The sequence below is a fragment of the Chiloscyllium plagiosum genome, unplaced genomic scaffold, assembly GCF_037043375.1.
Source record: "Chiloscyllium plagiosum isolate Xiang-an unplaced genomic scaffold, Cpla_swu_hap1 HiC_scaffold_4, whole genome shotgun sequence".
Taxonomy (NCBI): domain Eukaryota; kingdom Metazoa; phylum Chordata; class Chondrichthyes; order Orectolobiformes; family Hemiscylliidae; genus Chiloscyllium; species Chiloscyllium plagiosum.
Window position 1 is genome coordinate 144,508,363 of NW_028270142.1, and position 24,686 is coordinate 144,533,048.

Consider the following 24,686-nt stretch of genomic DNA (forward strand, 5'->3'; position numbering starts at 1 on the left):
TCTATAATGGAGAATTGGGACTTTCTTTTCTCCCATCTCAGTGTGGGTCTTGAGGCCAGCCCATACTGAATACTGGGGTGTGTTCACATTAAGGATGGAGGGTAGGAGCATAGACTGAAATGGGTTGGAATAGGGGGCAATGGAGGAGGCAGGTGAAGAGGCATGTGATAACATCAGATGGAATAGAGGGGATATGAGGAGGGTATGGGGTTGAGAGCTGATTCTATCCTTCATCTTTTGATGCTATATCTTTTGATGATTAGAATGTAGTCAGACCCCACGGATAAAAACAATGACTGCAGATGCTGGAAACCAGATTCTGGATCAGTGGTGCTGGAAGAGCACAGCAGTTCAGGCAGCACCCAAGGAGCTTCCAAATCGACATTTCGGGCAAAAGCCCTTCTTTTGTCCGAAACGTCGATTTCGCTGCTCCTTGGATGCTGCCTGATCCCATGGATAAGCCTTCTGTTTAACTTTCCTCTTCAGTTCCTCCAAGACCACCTGACTCACCTTCTAACACAGACACCCTCACTCCACGATCCCCTCTGAGATCCTGATGGGGGGTGAGAGTGATTGTCCTTAACATCAAGGCCACATTTGACCGAGTGTGGCTGAGCAAAACTGGTAATAGTTAGTATCAGGGGGCAAACTCTCTGCTGGTTGAGTCATACCTGACACGTAGGAAGATGGTTGTGGTTGTTGGAGGTCAGTCATCTCAGGCTCCAGAACATCTCTGCAGGAGTCCCTCAGGGTAGTGTCCTTGGCCCAACCATCTTCAGCTGCTTCATCAATGACCTTCTCTCCATCATTAGGTGAGAAATGGGGATGTTCACCGATCATTGCACAATGTTCAGCACCATTTGCGACTCCTCAAATACTGAAGCAGTCCATTAACAAGAATACACACGCTCGCACTCATAACACTTTCACACATTTGAACTCGCACCTACACAACGCAGGCTAACTCTCTCTTACTTTCTGGAAACAGAAATGGACTTAGAACGCATATTTTGCCCAAAAAAAAATGTATTTTGTATTTCTTCATCGGAGCTAACAGCAGACATGATTTAACACCACAACAGGTGATATTATGACAGGTCACCAAATGCAGGCTGAATGATGTGGGCTTTAAAGAGGGAAGGAGAGCTGGAGACTAAATCAGACATTGCTGGAGAAACTCAGCAAGTCTGGCAGCAACCGTAGAGGAAGAAACAGAGTTAGCATTTCAAAACCTTGATTCTGAAAAGAGTCATATCGGACTGGAAACGTTATATCTGTTTTTCTCTCTCTTCACAGATGCTGCCAGACTTTGCTGAGTTTCTCTGTGTTGGTTCCGGATTTGTAGTTTCTACAGTTTTTTGCTTTTATAGGTGAGCTGGGGAGGTTTGGGGGCCCAGACAGCTGAACAAATGGTCACTAATGGTGAGGCGATCAGAATGCTCACAACAAAGGGACAGGAATTGGGGATTGAGGATTGAGGAGCTGGAGGAGATGAGAGAGGTGGTCTTGTGGTGACTGGTGATAAAGGTCTCAGAATGAGGTCACCTGCGTACTTTTGAAATAACAAACCGGATGAAAAGGCACAATTGAACTGAACAAATATTCCGTCAATATCTCCTGGACAACGTTTAAATCAAATGCACAGCCACTTAAACAAAACTTGAGACTTTGCTGACAAAAACAAAATGCTCCTCATTTCCTGTCTCAGAAGGGATCTGAAACAGTTAAAAGCTCCTCACAATTTCTGCCTGTAACCTCTGTCCCAGAATGCTAGAGGAACTTGTCGGCTCCTGTTACAATTAGCCTGGCCTCAGTGGAGGCAGGAACCTAGAGCAACTTTAATAACTGATGTTATATCCACAGCTCTGTCCTTGTCCAGGCATGGCGCATGTGAAATCCCCATTAGCAAATCTTGAATGCTTAAATATGCAGATTTTCTCTTCCCTGCAACCTGTGTGTCTGTGAAGTGACTATCTTCTCCTTCCAGGCAAATGCCATGTAGACAGGGCTAGGAAATTAGTGACATGGGAGTGTTGATGTTCTGTAAAATAAGGTATGTGTGTGTGTGCTTTTTTGTATATCTACGCGTGTGTGTGTGTGTCTCTGTATGGGTGTGTGTCTATATGCATGTGTGTGAATCTATGTGTGTATGTGCATATGTCTCTATGTGTGTTTGCGTGAGTGAGTGTCTGTGTGTGCATAATATGTCAATTTGTCTATATCTGTGTGTACCTTTATCTGTGTGTGTGTGTGCATGCATCCAATTATATCTCTATCTGTATCTGCTTGTGTCTCTGTGTATGTGTGCATGTCTGTGTATATCTCTGTGTGTGCATGCCTATGTACATCTTGTGTGTATGTGCTCTGTGTATCGCTGTCTCAGTGTGTCTCAGTGTGTGTGTGTGTGTTTGTGTGTGAGTGGATCTATGTACATGTGTGCATGTGTATATTTGTGTGTCTATGTATGTCTCTGTCTATGTTTATGTGTGTCTGTGCATGTTTGATTATGTATGTGTCTTTGTATGGGTATGTTTGTATTTGTGTGCCTGTGTTTGTGAGTATGTCTGTATGAGTGTGTGTGACTTTCCTTGTATACATGTGTATCTGTGTGTGTGTGTATGTGCCTGTGCCTGTGTGTCTGTCTCTGTGTCACTGTTTGTGTCTGTATCTGTGTGTGCCTGTTTGTGTGTGTCTGTCCATGTGTGTGTGTGTGTGTCTATGTGTGAGTCTTTTTGTGTGTGTCTGCATGTGTGTGTGTCAGCGTGTGTGAGGGTGTGTGTGTCTGCATGTGTGTGTCTGCATGTGTGAGGTTGTGTGTGTGTGTGTATACGTGTGCGCGTGTGTGTGTGAGGTTGTGTGTGTGTCTGCGTGTGTGTGTGAGGTTGTGTGTGTGTGAGGTGTGTATGAGGTTTTGTGTATTTGCGTGTGTGTGAGGTTTTGTTTATGTGTGTGTGAAGTTGTGTGTGCATGTGTGCGTGTCTGTGTGAGTGTGCCTGTGTGCGTGTGTGTGTGCGTGTGTGTGTGAGGTTGCGTGTGTGTGTGAGGTTTTGTGTATATGCGTGTGTGTGAGGTTTTGTTTATGTGTGTGTGAGAAGTTGTGTGTGTGTGTGTGTGTGGGAGGTTTTGTGTGTGCGTGTGTGTGAGGTTTTGTTTATGTGTGTGTGAAGTTCTGTGTGCGTGTGTCTGTGTGCGTGTGTGAGGTTTTGTGTGTGCGTGTGTGTGAGGTTTTGTTTATGAGTGCGTGTGTGTGCGTGTGAGCTTGCATGTGTGTGTGTGTGCGTGAGGTGGTGTGTGAGGTGTGTGAGGTTTTGTGTGTGTGTGAGGTTGTGTGTGTGTATATGTGTGTGTGAGGTGTGTGTGAGGTTGTGTGTGTGTATATGTGTGTGTGAGGTTATGTGTGTGTGTATATCTGTGTGTGAGATTGTGTGTGTGTATGCGCGCGTGAGGTTGTGTGTGTTTGTGTATATGTGTGTGAGGTTGTGTGTGTGTGAGGTTGTGTATGAGGTTGTGTGTGTATAAATGTGTTTGAGGTTGTGTGTGTGTGAGGTTGTGTGTGTATATGTGTGTGTGAGGTTGTGTGTGTGCATATGTGTGTGAGGTTGTGTGTGAGGTTGAGTGTGTGCATGAGGTTGTGTGTGTGAGATGTGTGCGTGTGTATGTGTGTGTGAGGTTGTGTGTGTGTGTGGAGAAAGTGAGGTCTGCAGATGCTGGAGATCAGAGATGGAAATGTGTTGCTGGAAAAGCGCAGCAGGTCAGGCAGCATCTAGGGAACAGGAGAATCGACGTTTCGGGCATTAGCCCTTCTTCAGGAATGAGGGAAGTTGGTCCAGCAGGCTAAGATAAAAGATAGGGAGTGTGTGTGTGTGTGAGATTGTGTGTGAGGTTGTGTGTGTGTACATGTGTGTGTGAGGTGTGTATGTGAGGGGTGTGTGTATATGTGTGTGTGAGGTATGTGTGTGTGAGAGGTGTGTGTGTGAGGTTGTGTGTGTATATGTGTGTGTGAGGTTGTGTGTGTATATGTGCGTGTGAGGTGTGTGTCTGCATGTTTGTGTCTGCATGTGTGAGGTTGTGTGTGTGTGTCTGTGTGTGTGCGTGTGTGTGAGGTTTTGTGTGTGTGTGTGAGGTGTGTGTGAGGTTTTCTGTATATGCGTGTGTGTGAGGTTTTGTTTATGTGTGTGTGAAATTGTGTGTGCATGTGTGCATGTCTGTGTGAGTGTGTCTGTGCGTGTGTGTGTGCGTGTGTGTGTGAGGTTTTGTGTGTGTGTGTGTGAAGTTGTCTGTGCGTGTGTGTGTGTGCGTGTGTGTGGGAGGTTTTGTGTGTGCGTGTGTGTGAGGTTTTGTTTATGTGTGTGTGAAGTTCTGTGTGCGTGTGTCTGTGTGCGTGTGTGTGAGGTTATATGTGTGTGCGTGTGTGTGAGGTTTTGTTTATGAGTGCGTGTGTGTGTGCATGTGAGCTTGCATGTGTGTGTGTCTGTGTGTGTGTGCGTGAGGTTGTGTGTGTGTGAGGTTGTGTGTGTGTATATGTGTGTGTGAGGTGTGTGAGGTTGTGTGTGTGTATATGTGTGTGTGAGGTTATGTGTGTGTGTGAGGTTGTGTATGAGGTTGTGTGTGTATAAATGTTTGAGGTTGTGTGTGTGTGAGGTTGTGTGTGTATATGTGTGTGTGAGGTTGTGTGTGAGGTTGTGTGTGTGCATATGTGTGTGTGAGGTTGTGTGTGAGGTTGTGTGGGCATATGTGTGTGAGGTTGTGTGTGAGATGTGTGTGTGTGTATGTGTGTGTGAGGTTGTGTGTGTGTGTGAGATTGTGTGTAAGGTTGTGTGTGTGTGTATATGTGTGTGTGAGATGTGTGCGTGTGTATGTGTGTGTGAGGTTGTGTGTGTGAGATTGTGTGTAAGGTTGTGTGTGTGTATATGTGTGTGTGAGGTTGTGTGTGTGTGTATGTGTGTGAGAGGTTGTGTGTGTATATTTGTGTGTGAGGTTGTGTGTGTGTATATGTGTGTGTGAGGTTGTGTGTGTGTGTGTACATGTGTGTGAGGTTGTGTGTGAGGTTGTCCATGTATATGTGTGTGTGAGGTTGCATGTGTGTGAGGTGTGTGTGTGAGGTTGTGTGTGTAAATGTGTGTGTGAGGTTGTGTGTGTGTGAGTTTGTGTGTGTATATGTGTGTGTGAGGTTGTGTGTCTGTGCGTGTGAGGTTTTGTGTGTATATGTGTGTGTGAGGTTGTGTGTCTGTGTGTGTGTGAGGTTTTGTGTGTGTGTGTGAGAAGTTGTGTGTGTGTGAGGTTTTGTGTATGTGCGTGTGTGTGAGGTTTTGTTTATGTGTGTGTGAAGTTCTGTGTGCGTGTGTCTGTGCGTGTGTCTGTGCCTGTGTGCATGTGTGCATGTGAGGTTTTGTGTGTGCACGTGTGTGTAATGTTTTGTTTATGTGTGCGTGTGAGCCTGCATGTGTGTGTGTGTGTGCGAGGTTGTGTGTGTATATGTGTGTGTGAGGTTGTGTGTGTGTATATGTGTGTGTGTGGTTGTGTGTGTGTATATGTGTGTGAGATTGTGTGTTTGTATGTGTGTGTGAGGTTGTGTGTGTGTATATGTGTGTGAGGTTGTGTGTGTTTGAGGTTGTGTATGAGGTTGTGTGTATATATATATATGTGTTTGAGGTTGTGTGTGTGTGAGATTGTGTGTGAGGTTGTGTGTGTGAGGTTGTGTGTGTGTGTGGGTTGTGTGTGTATGTGTGTGTGTGTATATGTGTGTGTGAGGTTGTGTGTGTGTGAGAGATTGTGTGTGAGGTTGTGTGTGTGTGTGTATATGTGTGTGTGAGGTTGTGTGTGTGTGTATATGTGTGTGAGGTTGTGTGTGTGTCAGATTGTGTGTGAGATTGTGTGTGTGTGTGTATATGTGTGTGTGAGTTGTGTGTATGTGAGGGGTGTGTGTATATGTGTGTGTGAGGTGTGTGTGTGTGAGAGGTTGTGTGTGTGTGAGGTTGTGTGTGTATATGTGTGTGTGAGGTTGTGTGTGTATATGTGCGTGTGAGGTTGTGTGTGTGTGTGAGAGGTGTGTGTGTGTGAGGTTGTGTGTGTATATGTGTGTGTGAGGTTGTGTGTGTGTGAGAGAGGTTGTGTGTGTATATGTGTGTGTGAGGTTGTGTGTCTGTGTGTGAGGTTGTGTGTGTGTGTGAGATTGTGTGTGAGGTTGTGTGTGTGTGTATATGTGTGTGTGAGGTTTTGTGTGTGTGAGGGGTGTGTATATGTGTGTGTGTGGTGTGTGTGTGTGAGGTTGTGTGTGTATATGTGTGTGAGGTTGTGTGTGTGTGTGATGTTGTGTGTGTGAGATTGTGTGTCTGTGCGTGTGAGGTTGTGTGTGTGAGGTTGTGTGTGTATATGTGTGTGTGAGGTTGTGTGTGTGAGGTTGTGTGTGTGTGAGGTTGTGTGTGTGTGAGGTTGTGTGTGTATATGTGTGTGTGAGGTTGTGTGTGTGAAGTTGTGTGTGTGGTTGTGTGTGTGAGGTTGTCTGTGTGTGTGTATATGTGTGTGAGGTGTGTCTGTGCATGTGAGGTTGTGTGTGAGGTTGTGTGTGTATATGTGTGTGTGAGGTTGCATGTGTGAGGTTGTGTGTGTATATGTGTGTGTGTGTATATGTGTGTGTGAGGTGTGTCTGTGTGTGTGAGGTTGTGTGTGTATATGTGTGTGTGTGTGAATGTGTGTGAGGTGTGTCTGTGCGTGTGAGGTTGTGTGTGTGAGGTTGTGTGTGTGAGGTTGTGTGTGAGGTTGTGTGTGTGTGAGGTTGTGTGTGCATATGTGTGTGTGAGGTTGTTTGTGTGTGTGAGGTTGTGTGTGTATATGTGTGTGTGAGGTTGTGTGTGTATATGTGCGCGTGAGGTTGTGCGTGTGTGTGAGAGGTGTATGTGTGTGAGGTTGTGTGTGTATATGTGTGTGAGGTTGTGTGTGTGAGTGAGGTTGTGTGTGTATATGTGTGTTTGAGGTTGTGTGTCTGTGCGTGTGAGATTGTGTGTGTATATGTGTGTGTGAGGTAGTGTGTGTGTTAAGGTTGTGTGTGTATATGTGTGTGAGGTTGTGTGTGTGAGGTTGTGTGTGTATATGTGTGTGTGAGGTTGTGTGTGTGAGGTTGTGTGTGTGTGTGTATATGTGTGTGTGAGGTGTGTCTGTGCATGTGAGGTTGTGTGTGTATATGTGCGTGTGAGGTTGTGTGTGAGGTTGTGTGTGTGTGTATATGTGTGTGTTAGGTTTGTCTGTGCATGTGAGGTTGTGTGTGAGGTTGTGTGTGTGTGAGGTTGTGTGTGTATATGTGTGTGTGAGGTTGCGTGTGTGAGGTTGTGTGTGTGAGGTTGTGTGTGTATATGTGTGTGTGTATATGTGTGTGTGTGTATGTGTGTGTGTGAGATGTGTCTGTGCGTGTGAGGTTGTGTGTGTGAGGTTGTGTGTGTGTGAGGTTGTGTGTGTGTGAGGTTATGTGTGTATATGTGTGTGTGAGGTTGTGTGTGTGAGGTTGTGTGTGTGAGGTTTTGTGTGTGTGTGTGAGGTTGTGTGTGTGAGGTTGTGTGTGTATATGTGTGTGTGAGGTTGTGTGTGTGTGTGTGAGGTTGTGTGTGTGTGAGGTTTTGTGTGTGTGTGTGTGTGAGGTTGTGTGTGTGAGGTTGTGTGTGTGAGGTTGTGTGTGTATATGTGTGTGTAAGGTTGTGTGTGTGTGTATGTGAGGTTGTGTGTGTGAGGTTGCGTGTGTGAGGTTGTGTGTCTGTATGTGTGTGTGAGGTGTGTGTGTGTGTGAGGTTGTGTGTGTGAGGTTTTGTGTGTGAGGTTGTGTGTGTGAGGTTGTGTGTGTATATGTGTGTGTGTGTATATGTGTGTGTGAGGTGTGTCTGTGCGTGTGAGGTTGTGTGTGTGAGGTTGTGTGTGTATATGTGTGTGTGAGGTTGTGTGTGAATATGCGTGTGAGGTTGCGTGTGTGTGTGTGTGAGGTTGTGTGTGTGTGAGGTTTTGTGTGTGTGTGTGTGTGGTTGTGTGTGTGAGGTGTGTCTGTGTGTGTGAGGTTGTGTGTGTATATGCGTGTATGAGGTTGTGTGTGAGAGGTGTGTGTGAGGTTGTGTGTGTCTGTGTGTATATATGTGTGTGTGAGGTTGTGTGTCTGTCTGTGTGAGGTTGTGTGTGTATATGTATGTGTGAGGTTGTGTGTATATGCGTGTGTGAGGTTGTGTGTTTCTGTGTGTGTGAGGTTGTGTGTCTGTGTGTGTGAGGTTGTGTGTGTCTGTGTGTGTGTATATGTGTGTGTGAGGTTGTGTGTATATGTGTGTGTGAGGTTGTGTGTCTGTGTGTGTGAGGTTGTGTGTCTGTGTGTGTGAGGTTGTGTGTATATGTGTGTGTGAGGTTGTGTGTATATGTGTGTGTGAGGTTGTGTGTCTGTGTGTGTGAGGTTGTGTGTCTGTGTGTGTCTTCCTGCTGAGGACTCGCTGAGGGAAACACAAGTGAAGGGTCTCAGTCTGTGCCTGGCCAATTGCTCTGGATGTTTGAGTGAATTCATTTCTTGCTGCTATCCCCAGGCTTCCCTCAGGCAGTCCAATCAGTTCGCCCACTGGGGATCTCCCCTCGTGCCTCTGCACTCGTCACTTTCAGTGAGTTACTGGTCCAGTGGACCCAGCCATGGTTACCCACCCTGAAACCCTTCGACAGAATCTAAGCTAACAAGGCCATCCAACATCAGTGAGCGAGCAGACATGCTCAAACCTACTGGGTCTCATGAATCTAGTCTGTCTGATTCCAGCCTTTCTGGCTGCTCCAGTTAGAAATGCAGCTCTCTGCCAGTGTGAGTTTATTTAAAACAGAGGCCCTGTATTATCAATCACACAGACCCATTCCACAGATCCATCAGTGACTGAAATGTTAGGAACTGCCCCCGTTCCTGAGTTCACACCAAACCCCAAACAGCCATCACCCTCACTCCCATCTACGTTGGCTCCTGGTCAGCCAACACCTCACATTTAAAATTCCTTTTCAAATCCCACCACGGTGTTTGCTCCCTCCCTCCTCTAGCCCCACAACTCCCCCCACCCCCCAGTCCCCACTGTGTTCCTTTAATTCTGGACTACCAGGTAATCCCAATCTCCATCACTGCACACTGTACCCCCTGGGGTCCCAGGGAGTTGGCTTCCTCAGCCACTCCACCCCACTGCCACCTCCCTTAGCAACCACCTCTCCCTCTGAACTTTGGCTCACCCATCCTTAACATCTCCTTAAGTCACTTGGTGTAAAGTTCTGCCTCACAACACTCCCAAGAAGCACTTCTGGGTGTTGCACTGTATTAAAGACGTTATACCAATGCAAGTTGTTGTTGTTGTAAAAGGCCATCACATGACCAGCTGTAGCTGCACGTTTTCCTGGAGGTTTAATCACATGACCTCCTGTCGCACAGCTCAGGTGACCTTCTTTGAAATCTTCAACATTTTATAGTGACTAAATGTAAGTCTAAAAACGCTTTTTGTTTTAATGCCTCAATGATTTTGTGGGCTTGCTCTCAGCACTGTCCTGCAGATTATCTGCAGAGTGTTCCACCAGAAAAAGGATATTCGGTCCACCATTCTCTGCTAGCAGTTTGAAAAAGCCCTGTCCAGTTAATCCAGCTCTTTCCTCCTTCCTTAACAGCTCCTGCAAACACTCTGACCGGGAATATTTCTCCAATTCTCTTCATGAAGGTTCCCTATTGAATCCCTTTCACTGAATGACAGGATCCTGGGAAGTACAGAGGGAGCTTGCTGTTCATGTCCCTAGGCAGCAGGACTGGTCAATAAGAAGGCATATGGTATACTTGGAGAAAGTGAGGGCTGCAGATGCTGGAGATCAGAGCTGAAAAATGTGTTGCTGGAAAAGCGCAGCAGGTCAGGCAGCATCAAAGGAACAGGAGAATCGACGTTTCGGGCATGAGCCCTTCTTCAGGAAGGTATACTTGCCTTTATTAGTCAAAGACATCACATGCAAAGGCAGGAAGGTTATGCTAGAATTGTATATATCACTGGTCAGGCCTCTGCTAGGGTACTGGTCCCCCAACTATAGGAAGGAGGTGATGACACTGGAGGGGGTACAGAGGAGATTCACCAGGATGTGGCCTGGGATGGAGTGGTTCAGAGATGACTGGATAAGCTTGGGTTGTTTTCCTTAGAGCGGAGCAAGTTGAGGGGTGATCTGATTGAGGTGTACAAAGTTCTAGGAGAAAGTGGGGACTGCAGCTGCTGGAGCGTCAGACTCGGAAATTGTGGTGCTGGAAAAGCACAGCAGGTCAGGCAGCATCCGAGGAGCAGGAGATGGAAGGGTTTATGCCTGAAACGTCGACTCTCCTGCTTCTCGGATGCTGCCTGACCTGCTGTGCTTTTCCAGCACCACCCTTTGTGACTTGTCGACAGACTTCTGAGGGGCATAGACACTGTGGATAGGGAGAATCAATCCCCTTAGTAGAGGGGTTGAGAACTGGGTGGGGGGGGGCACTGATTAAAGGCAAGGAGCAGGAGGTTTAGAGACAATTTGAAAGAAAAGAAAATCACTCCCTAAAAGAGGGGGTACAAGGCAAAAACCCTTGAGACGTTTAAGAAATGTTTGGATGAGCATTGAAATATCACAGCACACAGGAAATGGGATTAGAATAGATGGATGTTTGATGCCCAGCACAGATACGATGGGCTGAAGGGCCTCAGCATGACCTGTTAAAAACTCTATGACTTATTCAGAGTGAGATTAGGAAGCAGTTCTTTGCATGAGGAATCTGGAACTCTGTGCTGTTGAGTCGTGGGGGGTGTCGAGGGGGGGAAGGGAGTGGCGTCAGTTTCGAAACCCACACTTCCGCTGGGTCAGCGTTCGGAAGGTTACCCGGACCAAAGTGGGAAGCTGGAGAGAAGAGCAGCCGTGATCTGATTGAGCAGCAGGTCAGGTTCGAAAGGCTGTTTTGATCAGCACCTTCTATATTATCCGGAAGGCTGCTTTAGGGGCGTGATCGCTTTGCAGTGCAAATAATTGTATTTTCCTGCCTCTGCTGTTAGATTATTATGTATCCCGAAACACAATCATTAGATCGGATTAATGATCACATGCTGAATGTGGTGAGACAGGAGTGAAAAATCCAAATAAATCACATCCCTTTATTTGTATTCTTTTGTGCACACCTCCGGCATAATCCCCGTTGAGCTGTACAGAACAATTGCAAAGTATTGACAATGGTGACAAACCATGAATTTCAATACCGTACAAGTCTAACACTGCCGAATTGTATTCACAATGCACCTTAGCAATGACCTGAGAGTGTTTGCCTTTATCTCTGTCTGCCTTGCTCCAGACTCACGGTGCAGCCGGTTTTAGTCGCTGCCTCTTCAACATTTTAACATTACCCTCCTCCACTTGGTGAGCCACGGCAACAACACTGCCTTGCATTTAGATAGCCTCTTCAAAGTAGTGAAACATTCCACCAAGTATTTCACGAGCATTTGAGAGCAGGTAATCTATAGCTGGGATTTACAAGACCGTAAGAAATACAAAAAGGATTAGGCCATTCGGCCCCTCGAGCCTGCTCTGTCATTCAGTAGGATCATGGCTGATTTGGTATTCCTTATGTCCACTTCCTGCCTTTACCCCATAGCCCTCGACTCCATCGGGGTCTCCACCTTAAACATACACCAGGACTCTGCCCCCACAGCTCTCTGGGGCAAGGATTCCAAAGACCCACAACCCCCTGAGAGAAGAAATTCCTCCTCATCTCAGTCTGAAATCGGTGCCCTTTGATGTAAATACCCATCCAATTGGCTAATCTCCTTTAGTGGGGGAAATCTGCTGTCCTTACCCAGTCTGGCCTACATGTGGCTGACTCTCAACTGCCCTCTGGGCAATTAGGGACGGGCAATAAATGCTGGCCTGGCCAGCGAAGCCCATGTCCCATGAACAAACAATAAAAAGGATGCAGGAGGACTGTGTGGGAAGAGGCCATTCAGCCTATCGTCCTCCACCTGTGTTAACATCTCAAAAATGTCTACGATGGAGCAAGACTGTAACTTTGTATTTAACAGTTAAAATTAACAAAACAGCAAGGCAGTTGCTGCTGCATTTGGTTGCTAAAGCAAGTTAATAGGTTAATGAGTAGACATTAGCCCAGGTGAATATACCTGCACTGTTTACAACTGATGGCAGGGAAACATACTATTTCCCTCCCCACCCGGTTTTTGCTTTGCTGGTAACCTGATGTGTCAGTAAGGATTGTAAATGCTCAGGGCAGTTCAGTCTGGTGCTGTCTCTCTATTTTAGAAAACTGACAGTGTAATACTACACAGCTAATACTGTCAAGGAAAACAAAATATACTGTGTGTATTTTCTGACAGCGAGAGCTGTGTACTGTTAGTGCTGTCAGAGTTTCAGACCAAAGGATTCCTCAGTGTTTTGAGTTGGAGAGAGACAGAAAGCTTGCAGCAATTCTAGCTGAAGTGTTTGATCAATAGTGCAGCCCTGTATACAATTTTATTTCCCACACCAAGTGAAGGTTTAAGAAAAATAATGCTTTTTTTTAAGGAATGCTGTTCTTGGAAACATTTGGCAACGCGGAGTGTCTTCAGTTTGACTCCATCTGAAGCACCATATTGAGCCATTGGCTAATTACGTTTCTGAAATGGCAAATATTTGGATTAGGAAGTTCGGAACGGCAGGGTGGGTGTGATGTAATTTAGGCTGGTCTTCATTAAGGGCTGTTTATTTCAGAAATAAAAGTTCATTCATAAAGGAACACAGGTAGACTGTCAGAAAGTGAGCTGCGTACACATGTTGTAAGGCTAGAAAGCTCTCCTGCTTCCCAATGCAGTAGATTGTTGGTTCAAATTAAACTTCAAGCGATTTAACATGTAACTCTGATTCTTACATACTGAGGGGGTGCTGCACAGTCCTCCAGACAGAATGTTCGACCTGAGGTGCAGTCTGCTCAATGACAGAGCTGTAATTCCGAATCCCAATCCTGCGCTGAAATATTTCCACTCGGACTTTCCAGTTCTGGCACAGTAGGGAAAAGCTTTGCATGGGAGTGCCGTGGGGCATTCTCTGAGATAAACCTGCCAGCATCTCCATTCCCAATCTGTCAACTGCTTTCCACACATCGCCAACAGCCTCGTCCTCCAGTCCAATTCTGCTGCATTTGATTTGATTCGATTTGATTTATTGTCACATGTACCTACGTACAGTGAAAAGTTTTGTTTTGCGAGCAGATCATAACATACAAGGTCTTACAGATCACAGGGTGCTTAGACAGAGTGAGGCATCGAAGGTTATGACTGTACCAGGAAGTGCACAAAAGTGAGATCAACATGAGATTTGAAATTGGAATGGTCCATTCAACAGTCTAAAAACAACTGGGAAGAGGCTGTTCTTGAACCTGTTGGTGAACCAAATCCCATCTCCAAAGATCCACCAAAAATGGCTCTTCTCCCTGCTCCTGGGAACACCACCCCCTGCAACTTCCCCTCCAAGCCACTCACCATCCTGACTTGGAAATATATCGCCGTTCCTTCAGTGTCACTGGGTCAGAATCCTGGAATTCCCTCCCTAAGGGCATTGTGGGTCTACCTACAGCACATGGACTCCAGCGGTTCAAGAAGGCAGCACACCCCCCACCTTCTCAAGGGGCAACTAGGGACAGGCAGTAAATGGCTGGACTCAGCCAGCAATGCCCACATGCCAGAGGCAGGTAATAAATACTGGGCCCAACCAGTGGACACCCACGTCCCATAACGGAAGAAAAAGAAAACCCAGACCACCTATTTCCAGTTCTGAAGGAGCCCATCCCTGCCTCAACTCTTCCGCTGCTAACATTCTCATTCAGGTTGATAGGGACTGGACACTTGACTATTCCAACACATCTGTGACTGCTCTCTCAGTCTGCTCTCTGTAATCTTGAGCTCATCCAAATCTTGCCCTTGCCTGTGTTTGAGGTCTGCTTCCCTGTGCTGGCTCATCTACATCCTCTCCATTTCCTAAATAACACCTTGATTTAGATGTTCTTGTCCTTGTTTCCAAAACCCTCCATCATCCAAGCCCCTCCTGAACTCTGTAAATTCCTCCATCCTAACAATCCTCTGAGATCTCCTCATGCCTCCAATTCTGGCCGCGTCCCTCAATTTTATTCACTCCACCACTGGCGTCCGTGCCTCTGCTGTTCAGGGTTTTGCAAATCCCTCACAAAACCCCTCCATCCATCTGTCTCTCTCTCACTCTCTCTCTCTCTCTCTCTCTGTCTCTCTCTCTCTCTTTCTCTCTCTCTCTTCCTTAAAACCTACTTCTTTGCCCAGGTATTTGCTCACCTCTGCCTGAGACCTTGGTGCATGCCACAGTGTTCCATAAGGGATGTTTAACTTAAGGGCACTTTATAAATGCAAGTTGTTGTTGTGGGAACTGCAGGAATGGGCCATTTGACCCACTTGCTCTCTGCAGGTAAATCTCCAGCCAGCAACGCCCACATCCTGTGAACAAATGGGTTATGGCGACAGGAATTGTTCAATCAGCCAGGATCACATTGAATGGCAGGCACGGATTTGATAGGCAGAATGGCCTACTCCTGTTCCTATGAATAAAAGTCTGGTTGGATGCTGAGAGGCTGTCTCTACTGGCAGGAGAATTTGAAATGCAGGGACACAGTCTCGGGACAAGGAGGCTGAAGGTTTAGGACTGAGATGAGGAGGAATTTCTTTAGTGAGAGGCTTGGGAGCCTTTGGAATTCTCTCACAATTCCCTCACTCAGTATGTTTAAGGCTGAGAAAGATTTTTGGTCTGTCAGGGAAATCAAAGGATATCTGAAAATGGAGTTAAAGCAGCTGATTCCACGATTATAAGGAATGACAGAGCAAGCTTGAAGGGCCGAATGGCCTACTCCTATTCCTGCTGTTCTGAGGAAAGATGTGTAAACTCACCTACAAAGCCCAGTATCATCCCTCGCTGGTTACACCTCTGTCTGCAAAATCATTGCTGGCACACTTCCAGCTTCTGACAAGTGAAGAGTGGGAGTCTCCAACCCTTTTAATGTCCCCAATTCTCCTCATGTTAGTTCCTCACAACTTGCTAGTATCTTTGTTGTGGTTCTGTTCGCCGAGCTGGGAATTTGTGTTGCAGACGTTTCGTCCCCTGTCTAGGTGACATCCTCAGTGCTTGGGAACCTCCCGTGAAGCGCTTCTGTGATCTTTCCTCCGCCATTTGTAGTGGTTTGAATCTGCCGCTTCCGGTTGTCAGTTTCCGCTGTCCGCTGCAGTGGTCGGTATATTGGGTCCAGGTCGATGTGCTTATTGATTGAATCTGTGGATGAGTGCCATGCCTCTAGGAATTCCCTGGCTGTTCTCTGTTTGGCTTGTCCTATAATAGTAGTGTTGTCCCAGTCGAATTCATGTTGCTTGTCATCTGCGTGTGTGGCTACTAAGGATAGCTGGTCGTGTCATTTCGTGGCTAGTTGGTGTTCATGGATACAGATCATTAGCTGTCTTCCTGTTTGTCCTATGTAGTGTTTTGTGCAGTCCTTGCATGGGATTTTGTACACTACATTGGTTTTGCTCATGCTGGGTATCGGGTCCTTCGTCCTGGTGAGTTGTTGTCTGAGGGTGGCTGTTGGTTTGTGTGCTGTTATGAGTCCTAGTGGTCGCAGTAGTCTGGCTGTCAGTTCGGAAATGCTCTTGATGTATGGTAGTGTGGCTAGTCCTTTGGGTTGTGGCATGTCCTCGTTCCGTTGTCTTTCTCTTAGGCATCTGTTGATGAAATTGCGGGGGTATCTGTCTTTGATGAATACATTATATCGGTGTTCTTCTTCCTCTTTTTGCAGTTCTGGTGTGCTGCAGTGTGTTGTTGCCCTTTTGAACAGTGTCTTGATGCAACTTCGTTTGTGTGTGTTGGGGTGGTTGCTTTCGTAGTTTAGGACTTGGTCTGTGTGTGTGGCTTTCCTGTATACCTTTGTGGTGAATTCTCCGTTTGGCATTCTCTGTACCATCACGTCTAGGAATGGGAGTTGGTTGTCCTTTTCTTCCTCTCTAGTGAATCGGATTCCTGTGAGTGTGGCGTTGATGATCCGGTGTGTGTTCTCTATTTCTGTGTTTTTAATGATTACAAAGGTGTCATCCACATATCTGACCCAGAGTTTGGGTTGAATTTGCGGTAAGACTGTTTGTTCTAATCTTTGCATTACCGCTTCTGCTATGAGTCCAGAGATGGGTGGGCCCATGGGTGTGCCGTTGATTTGTTCATATATTTGGTTGTTGAATGTGAAGTGTGTTGTGAGGCACAGGTCCAGTAGTTTGAGTATGCCGTCTTTGTTGATAGGTTCCACGTTCTGTTGTCTGTTCTGTATGTCCAGCAGCTTGGCTATTGTTTCTCTGGCTAGGGTTTTGTCGATAGAGGTGAACAGTGCCATGACATCGAATGAGACCATGGTTTCTTCCTTGTCTATGTGTATATTTCTGAGGATGTCCAAGAATTCCTGTGTTGACTATATAGAGTGTCTGGATCCGCTGACCAGGTGTTTCAGTTTCTGCTGTAGTTCTTTAGCCAGTTTGTGTGATGGTGTCCCTGGTAGTGATACTATGGGTCTGAGTGGGATGTCTGGTTTGTGCACTTTAGGTAATCCATAGAATCTGGGGGTGTTGTTGCTTTCAGGTTTCATTCTCTGTTGGTCCGACCTGGTTATCTGTCCGTTTTTTTGTAGATTCCTCAGTGTGTTATTTATCCTATTGGTGAGCTGTGGGGTGGGGTCAAACTCCCTCTTTTGGTAGGTGTTGGTATCTGCAAGTAGTTGTTGTGCTTTTTGGATGTACTCTGCTTTGTCCAGGATGACCGTCATTCTGCCTTTGTCTGCTGGTAGTATGATTATGTTCTTATCGTTCCTTAGTGATTTTAGTGCTTCCCTCTCCTTGGTGTTGAGGTTATGTGTTTGTCTTTTCCTTGTTATCAGGGGTATGATACTTTGTCTCACTGTTTGTTGTGTCTCTTCTGTCAGTCCATTGTTCCTGAGTGTGCATTCTAGTGCTGCTAGGAAGTCTGCTGTCTTGGCGTCCCTGTGGTTGTAGTTGAGTCCCTTGGCCAGTATTGTTCTTTCCGTGTCTGTGAGCTGTCTGTGGGAGAGGTTTTTAACCCAGGTGTGTGTTGTGGTGTCCTCTTCGTTGTGTGTTAGTTTGGCCATTTTTTCTTTTAGTGCCGTTGTTTTGCGGTGTGTAGTCCTGTTCTGTTCTATGGTGACGGCCTGTTCTATGGTCTGGGTCCATTCCTGATTGGTGGTTTTTCAAATTAACGATTTTTGGCACACAATTTCTTGTCTGTATTTGTGAAGTCTGTTGTGAGCGTCTGTAATCATTACCTGGATCATCCTGAATCCGTTCTGTCTGGCTGTGTCCCTGGCTTGTGGGTTGTTGACTGGTGGACTGTATCTGACACATTGTGGAAGGATTCGATTCTTTCGGCATTCATGCAGGAACCGGAGTTGTTCGTATGTGGCGCTTAGGCGGTTGGCACAGGATTCCCATTTCCTGGCTTGTCGTAGCGTCTCTCGCCCGTAGGTGTTCAAAGTTTGTGAGAAGATTTGTAGCTCGGGTGCGTGTGTGGCTACTAAGGAAAGCTGGTCGTGTCATTTCGTGGCTAGTTGGTGTTCATAGTGTTCAACTATCCTTAGTAGCCACACACGCAGATGACAAGCAACATGAGTTCGACTGGGACAACACTACTATTATAGGACAAGCCAAACAGAGAACAGCCAGGGAATTCCTAGAGGCATGGCACTCATCCACAGATTCAATCAATAAGCACATCGACCTAGACCCAATATACCAGCCACTGCAGCGGACAGCTGGAACTGACAACCGGAAGCGGCAGATTCAAACCACTACAAATGCTGGAGGAAAGATCACAGAAGTGCTTCACAGGAGGCTCCCAAGCACTGAGGATGTCACCCAGACAGGGGACGAAACGTCTGCAACACAAATTCCCAGCTCGGCGAACAGAACCACAACAACGAGCACCCGAGCTACAAATCTTCACCCAAACTTTGCCAGTATCTACTGAGTTATCTATGACCCTTTTCCCCTGTATTCCTCACCATTCAGTTTGTTTGTTTGTCCCGAAAACTCTGATTAATATCAGAAATCTGTCCAGCGAACTGAGTGGTGCCATTAATGGCTGTGGACCTGTTTTGCGAAATTGATTATTTCATTGAGAGACCTCAGTGTGACCACAGTTCCCAATTTGTTTGTGAAGCAACAGGGCAGGAGAGGAAGGAGATGGATTTGGTTATTTTTTTGGCGGAAAGCTGGCCCACGGCGATAAGAAATTTGGAGTAGATTTAATTTTTGATAAGTTTGAAGCTTGGCTTGTTGGTACCTTCTGTAAAATGGTGTTGTCTGTTCAATTTGTAATTGATGATTGGATTGTCAAGGCTGGGACAAGAGGTTGCTATAGCAGTCCGCAGAGCCGCAGTGTGAGCAAGGTAGCAGTTTAAGTGGAACCATTACAAACTCAGAGATGTCAGTAATCAGTGCTAACTGCTCTCTGTGTGTAATCCTTGATGTGATCCGGTATTCGGGGAACTGTGTGAAGCCATCAAACAAATTATAATCAACACTCTACCTCAGCGATTGGCTCATTCGCTGTCTTGCAGTTAGAGACAAATAGCTTATCCTCCACAACCCTCCCACCTCCCCAACAACCTTCATTTTCCAGCTTCACATAGATTCTTATTTATCTCACATTTAATCTGAGGCATTTCTGGACCTTTTGGATGCTGTTTCACAAGCGTGTGATTTGGAGCCAGTGGGGGACTCTCTCCCTCACAGGAGGGAAGGCTGGAGGGGGAGCTGGTCGAGGTGTTAGAAGGTTTGAAGAGGGTCTGGACAGAGCAGATAAGGATACATCATTCTGACTCACGATAGACTCAAGAGAGGTTGTACAAAACATCAGTGAGGGCACTTTGGGAGTACTGTGTGCAGTTCTGGTCACTCTTCTATAGGAAGGATATTATTAAATGGGCAGCACGATGGCTCAGTGGTTAGCACTGCTGCTTCACAGCACCAGTGTCCTGGGTTCGATTCCCGCCTGTCTGTGTGGAGTTTGCACGTTCTCCCCGTGTCTGCGTGGGTTTCCTCCGGGTGCTCCGGTTTCCTCCCACAGTCCAAAGATGTGCAGGTTAGCTGAAATGGCCGTGCTAAATAGTCCGTAGTGGAGAAAGTGAGGACTGCAGATGCTGGAGACCAGAGTTGAAAAATGTGGTGCTGGAAAAACACAGCAGGCCAAGCAGCCCATAGTGTTAGTCAGGGGTAAATATAGGGTAGGGAAATGGGTTTCGGTGGGTTTCTCTTCGGAGGGGCAGTATGGACTGGTTGGGATGAAGGGTCTGTTTCCACACTATAGAGAATCTAATCTAAATTGAAGAGGGTGCAGATAAGTTTACCAGGATGTACTGGGAATGGAGGATTTGAGTTATAAGGAAAAAAATCACATGACATCAGGTTATAATCCAACAGGTTTATTTGGCTTCACCTGATGAAGGAGCAGTGCTCCGAGAGCTTGTGATTTCAAATAAACCTGTTGGACTATAACCTGATGTTGTGTGATTTCTAACTTTGTCCATCCCAGTCCAACACCAGATCCTCCAGCTCATGAATTATAAGGAGAGGCTGGATGGGCTGGGAGTTTTTTCACTGGAGTGAAGGAGGTTGAGGGGTGACCTTATCGAGGTTTATAAAATCATGAGGGGCATCAATAAGGTGAATAGCAAAGATCCTTTATTTTTCCCTAAGATAGGGGAATTTAAAACTATTTTTAAGGTGAAAGGAGAAAGATTTTAAAGGGACCTGAGGGGCAATGTTTTCACACAGAGCGTGGTCCGTATGTGGAATGAGCTGCCAGGGAAGTGCAGGTATAGTTACAATAGTTAAAAGACATTTGGACAGGTACATGGATAGGAAAGGGTTTTTAGATTAGATTAGATTAGATTAGATTACCTACAGTGTGGAAACAGGCCCTTCGGCCCAACAAGTCCACACCGACCCTCCGAAGAGCAGCCCACCCAGACCCATTCCCCTACATTTAACCCTGACTAATGCGTCTAACACTACGGATAATTTAGCATGGCCAATTCACCTGGTCTGCACATCTTTGGATTGTGGGAGGAAACCGGAGCACCCAGAGGAAACCCACGCAGACACGGGGAGACTGTGCAAACTCCACACAGACAGTTGCCCGAGGCGGGAATTGAACCCGGGTCTCTGGTGCTGTGAGGCAACAGTGCTAACCACTGTGCCACCGTGCCGCCCTCAAACCACCGTGCCAAACGCAGGCAAGCGATTGGGAAACCTGGTCGGCATGGATGATTTGGACTGAAGGATGACCCTATGGCTGAAGGTCAGAGATTCGCAATGACTGGCAAAAGAGGCAACTTAAGGAGGACTTGGGTAGCAGCTTGGATGCAGAATGGGAGAGTGGTGGAGGCAGGAATTTCAAACAGGAAATCGATAAACACCAGATAAAAGGGCACAATGAGTATTCCAGAAATACATTGCAGGCAGCAGGTAGAAACACAACGGGTCAAAGGGCCCCCTCCTCTACTGTAACCATGGTCATGATTCTGTGTGCTGCATCACAGTGGGAGTTAACTAATACAGAGTAACTCATATGGAGTTAACCAACTAACGATTAACTGACAGGAGTCATTAGCACAACCGTGGACCTGTCTGTTACACACAGTTGGATTCTCCTTGTGAAAGTGGAATATAATCGACAGCCACCTTTGATTTAATATATTCCTTTAATGCTAGAATTTCAAAACACTCTTGTCAGGAAGATACTGAAGCAACAAACTCTGAAAGCAATCATTTTAAAGCTATCAAAATGTTGCGTGTTAGAGAATTTCATTTTGACATCTGATTTGTAGAGTGTTTGAGGTGTCAGCTCATCATGAGAGCCTATATTGTCGTTTTCCAATCCCCTTACAGTAACAATCATCAAGGTAAAAACAATGACTGCAGATGCTGGAAACCAGAACCTACGATCGCTGCTTCTTGGACGCTGCCTGAACTGCTGTGCTCTTCCAGCACCACTAATCCAGTAACAATCACCATGCCCATTCACATTTGCAATTGCTTGCCATTCCCAAGTGCTAACTTTCAGTGCTGTTTGTCCAAATATACCCTGAGCATTCACATTTAGCAGTTCTGGAATCTACAGTACAGGAGGGATGGGATAGCACTGGGAGAGGGTGCAGAGGGAGATTTACCTGGATGGTGCCTGGGCTGGAGAGTCTCAGTGATAAAGAGAGATTGGACAGACTGGGGTTGATTTCCTTGGAGCAGAGGGGACTGAGAGGGATATGGTTGAGATGGATAAAATGATAAGGACATAGACAGGGTAGGCAGGAGGAAATGTTTCCTCTTGATGGAGGGAGCAGTGACCAAGTGGTTATGATTTAAGGGAAGGGGCAGGAGGTTTAGAGGGGGTATGAGGAGCAACATTTTCACCCGCGGATGATGGGCAATCTGGAACTCCCTGCCTGTAAGGGTGGGAGAGGCAGGAACCCTCATCACACTGAAGGAGGATTTAGATGTACTCTTGTAGTGCCAAGGCTATAGGCCAAGCTGGAGAATGGGATTGGAATAGATAGGCAGTTGTTTTTGACCAGAACCGACTGGAGGGACCATTTCCTGTGCTGAAGATCTCTATTTACAAGTTTCAAAGTGAATAGTCTCACCCTTCCCTATGATCAGATCATCTGTCTTCTGTTTTAAGCAATATTTGTTTGAGGGATGATTATTGACCAGGACAAGGGAGATCTCTTCTCCCCATCGAAATAGGGCTGCGTGACCTCTCGCATCCACCAGAGAAGCCAAAATGTAGACACTGCAGATTGACTAACTCTGATAGTGCAGCTCTCCCTCAGATGTGTGTCAGATGTGACTTTAGTGTGAGGCTGGGACTTAACGCAGACTCTGAGGTGGATGTACTGCCCCCTGAGACACTGTTTTACCTGCCTGTACCCGTCAGAAAACATACACTGATTCCGAGAGAGGTGTGGGTACTTGACCAATGCAGAAAGTTCACATCAACTCTGCACACAAGCCTGCGGTTGGTTTTTAATTCAGGATTTGTGTCCCTTTTGTTCAACTTGTCTCCACCCTCAGCCCCCGACTCCCCCTAACTCTCACCCTGAAATAATTCAAAATAAATGCCAGAGCTTCTGATTTAAGTTGCAAGGTTATCTTGGCTCTGACTGCTGCATTCATTCAGGTAATGAAAATAGTCAGGATTAAATTCACTGATTCTTTATCCAGTCAGTTGTCTGATTAAATCCTTGCAGAGAAACCACTTGCAGAGACTGGTGCACTAATTACAGCATTGGCACAGGCCACTCCCCGCCTCTAGTTTGTGTCATTGTCTGCACAAGCCTTTCCTCACACCATTCACCTCACCTCACCCCACCAACAGCACCTTCAATTTCTTTTCTCCCATGTTTTTATCTAGTTTTCTCTCAAATGTATCTTCATCTCAATCTGTCTCTGTAGGAGATAACTCCACATTCTCCTGTCTCTCTCTCTCTCTAATACAGAAGTTTATCCTGAATCCCTGACTGGATTTATTAGTGACTTGCTTAAAATGGCTCTCGATTCCCTGGATTTAGATCTTGCTCATAGAAATGTCTTCTGCCTGACTCAGTATCAAAACCCTTTCGTAATTTCAAAGACCTTTTATCAGGTCATCCTTCAACCTCCCATCTCCCAATGAAAAATGCCCTCACTGTTCAATCTATCCTGTTTGTCCTCCTAAAGCCTTCTCTTCCTGTATTCCGTGCAGGAAATCACACAGAAACAGACCCTTCGGCCCAACTCCTCCATGTCCACCAGGTTTCCTAAACTAAACCGGTCCCACTTGCCTGCTTTTGGCCCATATCCCTCTAAACCTTTCCTATCCACGTACCTGTCCAGATGCCTTTTAAATGTTATAATTGTACCAGCCTCCACCACTTCCTCTGGCAGTTTGTTCCATATAAGCACCATCCTCTGGGTGAAAACGTTGCCCCACAAGTCCCCTTTTAAATTTATCCCCCCTCTCACCTTAAACTTATGTCTTTTAGTTTTGAACTCTTCCCCCCCTAGGGAAAAGACCTTGGCTCAGCACCTTATCAATGTCGCTCATGGTATTATAAATCTCTGTAAGGTCACCCTTCAGCCTCCAACACTCTAGGGATAGATGTCCAAGCCTCTCCCTATGACTCAAACCCTCCAGTCCCAGTAACATCCTGGTAAATGTTTTCTGCATCCTTTACCATTTAATAACATCCTCCCTATTGCAGGGCAAGCGAAACTATATGCAGTACTCCAAAAGTGGTCTCACTGGTGTCCAGTACATCTGCAGCATGACGTCCCAACTCCTATAGTCAATGCTCTGACCGATGGAGGGGGGCCGTTCTAAACGCCTTCCTGACCACCCTGTCTACCTGTCATATTGCTTTCAAAGAAGCCCCGGGTCTCTCTGTTTGACTCAACAAAATCATCAGAGGACTAGATAGAGGAAAACTGTTCCTGTTCATAAAAGGCGCAAGAATAAGTGGCCATAGATTTACTGTGTTTTGTAAATGAAGCAAGGGGAATGTGAGAAATGACTTCTCACCCCGTGAGCAGTTAGGGTGTGGGATTCGCTGCCTGGAAATGTCAGGGAGGCAGGTTCAACTGAGGCATTCAAGAGGATATTGGTTGGTTATTTGGATAGAGAGGTGAGCAGGGATATGGACAAGAGGCAGAAGATTGGCACTGAGTTTCGATGCTCATTGGGAGAGCTGGTGCAGACATGATGGGGTGATGGCATGCTTCTGCACTGTAACACCTCTGTCACTTTACAAAGCAGCTATTTGATTGGCATCACATTCACAAACAACCACTCCCTCCACCACCGACACTCAGTAACAGCAGTGTGTACCCTCTTCAGAAATCCATCAAATATCCTCAGCACCTTCCAAACCCACAACCACTACCACCTGGAAGGACATGGGCAGCAGATACATGGGAACCCCACCCCCTGCAAGTTCCCCTCTGTGCCACTCACTTATCCTGACTGGGAAATATACCACTGTCCCTTCAGTACTGGGTTAAAATCCTCGAATTCCCTCTCTAAGGGCAGGTCTACCTTCAGCATGATATGGAGCTGCCGGTGTTGGACTAGGGTGGACAAAATCGGAAGTCACATGACACCAGATTATAGTCCAACAGGTTTATTTGAAATCGCAAGCTTTCGGAGCATCGCCCCTTTTTCAGGGGAAGTCACCTGAGGAAGGAGCAGCGTTCCAAAAGCTTGTGATTTTAAATAAAGCTGTTGGACCATAATCTGGTGTCCTGTGACTTCTGACTACAGCACATGGACTGCAGCGGTTCAAGAAAGCTGTTTTCTACCACCGTCTCAAGGGGCAACTAGAGAGAGGCGATAATCACTGGCCTGGCAAGTGGCACCCTCATCCCACGAGTGAATAAACACAAGGGTTTTCTAGTTGGTAATGCGTGGGTCAGACATGTACTCGGGTGCTCTGAGGTGATTTGACAGAAGCGTTTGGAACAGCTGCACGATGTACGTTGCTGAGGGTATCGGGAGGAACAGTCAGGAGGAGTGTTATACAGGGGAGGGGGGGAAATGTGTTGCTGCAGACAGTGGCGGTGGGTGTCTGTACA

At 46.4% G+C, this 24,686-nt stretch overlaps 1 protein-coding gene across 5 annotated transcripts in view; it reads left to right on the top strand.

The window, feature by feature from the left end:
* The window catches only part of znf521 (zinc finger protein 521), a 496,625-nt gene that overhangs the window by 409,418 nt on the left and 62,521 nt on the right, over nt 1-24,686 (top strand). The window lies entirely within an intron of this gene.